The sequence below is a fragment of the Crocodylus porosus genome, unplaced genomic scaffold (genome assembly GCF_001723895.1).
Source record: "Crocodylus porosus isolate Cpor-Errol unplaced genomic scaffold, CroPor_comp1, whole genome shotgun sequence".
NCBI classification, from domain to species: Eukaryota; Metazoa; Chordata; order Crocodylia; family Crocodylidae; genus Crocodylus; species Crocodylus porosus.
Window position 1 is genome coordinate 170521911 of NW_017728906.1, and position 4125 is coordinate 170526035.

Below are 4125 nucleotides of genomic sequence, written 5' to 3' on the forward strand. Positions count from 1 at the left end.
CCATCCAGGCTTTCTCAGCTGGAAGCCAGGCAGCTGAATGCAGGGTCAAGAGGAAGGCCATCACATGGGAAAAACAGAAGGGCTTGGGGAAAAATATTGTTGTAGTAAAAGGAGAATGCTCTATTTTATCAAGCCTTAAATTTCAGTACACCTCTATAATGGTTGAATATGGTCTGCAAGATGATGCTTCTGTTAAGCAACCACATTCTCCATCAGGAAATGAACTGATGCTCCAGTTGTGCATTTATTCAAACCTATTATGTATTCCCCATATGAATGATCACATGGCAAACCAGGAGGCTTCACTTTATAAAAGTTCAGCCCAAATACACGTTGGCTATTCTTTTTCTTAATTATGTACAGAGGCATAAAAAGGCAGCTGGGAACCCAGAGCAGTGGAATGCATGGGGACAGGGGCAAATTGCAGCTGCCAGTAAGATCACACAGCCTTGGGCAGTAGATGTTAGTTTTGTAACCCCCAATCCATGTCAGTGCCCGAGGCTGCTGCCCCAGTTGCCCCACAATAGTTATGCTACTAATCATATATTTAAAAATACAAGCACAGAAGAGAATAGAGCTGGCTTGACATGCACATTCCTGCTAATTATCAGAACTTCTTTTAACCCCATCAGGGCCATCCACATGCTGCTCAATAGAGGGCCTTACAGGCAACCCATAGGAAAACAAGGACTCTGCCTATCTTCCCTGAAAAAATTGGAGGGAAGTCCAAGTCATAGCATGCACCATTTCATCTTGATCTTAGGGCTTCTTCTCAAGATTAACACTCAGAGACAAAATGAGAAAACCTGTTAAAATCTTTGAAAGATCCTTGGAGGGATGAAATCCTAGAGAAGGTGTTAAAGGTCCAAGTGCTTTTGAAGCGATATATGGAGTCTTTGGTATAATTTGGGAACAGGAAGAAGTTCCTAGGAGTAAAAGAAACGTGGTTAAACACTAGGGCTGTGCAAAGCTTCACTGATTCTATTTGGCAGAGATTAGGCCCATTTTGGCAGCCAAATCCAAATTGAATCAGGAGACCCTTTAATCTCTCCAAAACAAATCAGAACCCTCTAAATCAAATCAAGGAGATTCAGAAAGATTTGACGATTCAAACATAGACACAGCTTTAAATGTTTTTTCTACATACCTCAAGGTACCAGGCAGCTTGTGAACACTATGATGCTGGGGTAGATGGAGAATCCCACAGAAGCACAGGGAGGGGGGAGGAGGGGAGGGGTCCCCAGTGTGCTAGGCAGCGGACCCAGAAGTGGATCAAAAGCACTTCCAGTCCACTTCCAGGTCCACTGGGGAGCACATGGGGGACCCCCCTCCACCCCCTGGCTCAGCAACTGATGCCTCCTGGGTCTGGGGGTGGCACCCTGGGTCCCCCTGCAGCTGAGTGTTGAGCTAGAGGAGCGCGGGGGGGGTGGGGCCATGCACTCAGAGGCAGGCCTGGAAGTGGACTGGAAGTATTTCCGGTCCACTTCTGGGCTCACTGCCAAGCATTTGCCGGGACCCCCCATGCTCCTCTGGGATGCTCCATCTGCCCCACCATCACAGTATTCACAAGCCATGCTGGTACCTTGAGGTATGTAGAAAAAACATTTAAAGCTGTGTCTATGGCCAAATCACCGATTCTCTGATTCAGCATCGAATCTTCAGATTCAGATTCGGTCAAATTGAATTGGGACAGTGATCCAGATCAATTAATCAAATCACTGTCCCCAATTTGGGCTGAATCTGAATCCAAATCAAATATGGGCCATTACACACACCCCTATTAATCACCCAAAGAAAGATGGTCTTTTGCAAAATAATAATTGGAGGCATTATATTCTCTTTTGTAAAAACAAACTACTGGCAAAAGTATTGTAAGAGGAGGAAATAAACAGTAGACATACGATTTGGGGACAAACACGTTGGCTTCAGGAAAGAGAAATCATGGCAGATCATAATGTTATATGAAGAATCATCACTGAATAGAGTATCAAATGTATAGGCTTCCATAAAGTATTTCATAACATAGACAAGTGTGTCACTTGCAAATTACTGAGACATAACAAAATTACATAAAAGACTTAAAATTGTGAAAGCCTTTTATAATGGATCTGATTGTAAGGTAGTCCACCTAACTCTCTCTTAGATACAGACAGATATATGAGATAATGGTGATTTTGTCACCCTTGCTATTTCTCCTGGTTATTGATTGAGTGATGAGAAACATAACTGGAAATGAAGAGACATACAGTGGCTTTGGAGGTCTTAAATTTTGCAGGCAGCATCTGCTTATTGGCCCAGAAATTTCAAGGTGTGGTTGAGAAAACTAAAAGCCTGGAAAAGAAAGCTGAAAAGTAGAGTTGAAGATAAATACGGGAAAAATGTATATAAGAATAAATGGAACCCCAGGTTCCATAAATGGGAAGTAAATGGTACATGTATTGAATAAGTATACCATTACCTCAGAACTATTGTAAGTAACACGTAAGTATTTAGTCATTCTTGCTGAAAGGATTACACAGAGGGCACATCTACGTGTGTCATTAATATGCAGCAATAAACTTTATTGTTCCCAGGCACAGTGTTTGAATACATGCACACTGAGCCAGGTCAGAGCCAGGGATCAGCCTGCCAACCTGGGGGCTGCTCCAACCCAGCTCAACCTGCTATGGAGGGGCTGGCTGGGGCACAAAGGTGCTCCAGTGTGGGGCCAGCCAGCAGGTAGCCCCTGAACTGAAGCACCCTCATGCCCCGCCCAGCCCTGTCAGTGTCTACACGAGTAGCCGCAAAGACAAAAACTCCGCCATAAGATAGTACTTCTGTTTACAATTACTAGCCTACAGTAGAATTAATTAGTTTAATGTGGCCTAATAGCACTGCACATGTAGATGCTGAGACATTTATTAAGGAGCTAGTTACACAATTCCACAGTAAACGTCTCGTGTAGAAGCGCCCAGAGACAAGTTTTTAGTGTGGCAATTAATATGTGAAAATTCCTGAAATTTCACCACAACTCCGAAATTAATTGTGGTAGGTAATTTTACTCAAAGATAACTGAGTTCCCCTTGTTGGATGTTGGATGACAACAAACGGAACAATTTACTAGTGTCTTCCTAGTAAAAACATAAGATCAAAAACAGAAAATTAGTACAGCCAAGGAGAACAATGATATAGAATTGGCAACAACTGAGTCAGTGTGTGCAGAGTAACAGCAGGCAGCATGATTAACAAAGAGAGTATGAGTTGGATTAAAAGAAGGTATGCAAAATAAAGGAGTAAGCTAAAAAGGGCATAGCTATAAAGAGAAATGGTAATGAGAAGATCAGAGCACTGTCTCAGTGTCTATAATCACCTTTCAAACACTGTTTATCAGCAATTAACTTTGCACTTGAAACTATAGAAAGCCTCCATTTCAGAAAATGCAATTTTAGCAAAATGCATGAATTAAAGAAATGCACTCTTCCTCTAGGTGTATTCCTTTCAGTTTTAAGATAAATATAAATAATGTCCTGAGTATACAGAAACAATCCATAGGTCACATTTTGCATATCATCCTAATCTGATAAGATTACCTAGCATAAACGTGAAAAACATGTTGACAACTGAATCCATTTCAAGGCTCTTTCATTAGTTATTTCATAGTCACATCTTGTAGAAGGTGAACATAAAAATAGAGCTCCCTCTTTCTTTAGCAAAGAATTTTCAAGGAGGTTTAAATGATTCCTTATCATTAATAATACATAGCCAAATATTAATTTATCCATTGCAAACTGTAATAGGAAGTGTACAGATGTAAGGGGGAAAGAGACAGCACTTTAGTGGTATTCTAGGGAAAGTCTGGGTTTCTGGAGTATTATATCAGATCTCATTCACAATCAACAGCAAATTTTAATATTATAAAAGCCTTCGCCTGTCTGTCCATAATGCTTTATTTGCACTCTGATTGATTGTCTGAAACAACCAATCAGAGTGCTCCAAGAGCATTCCATACAGGAAACACGACAGCAGCGACAGAGCTCCCTGGAGGCAGCGGCAGGTGGAGTGAGCCCAGAGCCCAAGCAGCAATGGTGGGAAGGGGGGCAAGCAGCCCTGGGCCCAATGTGGCAGGGGGGAAGGGAAGGGTAGTCC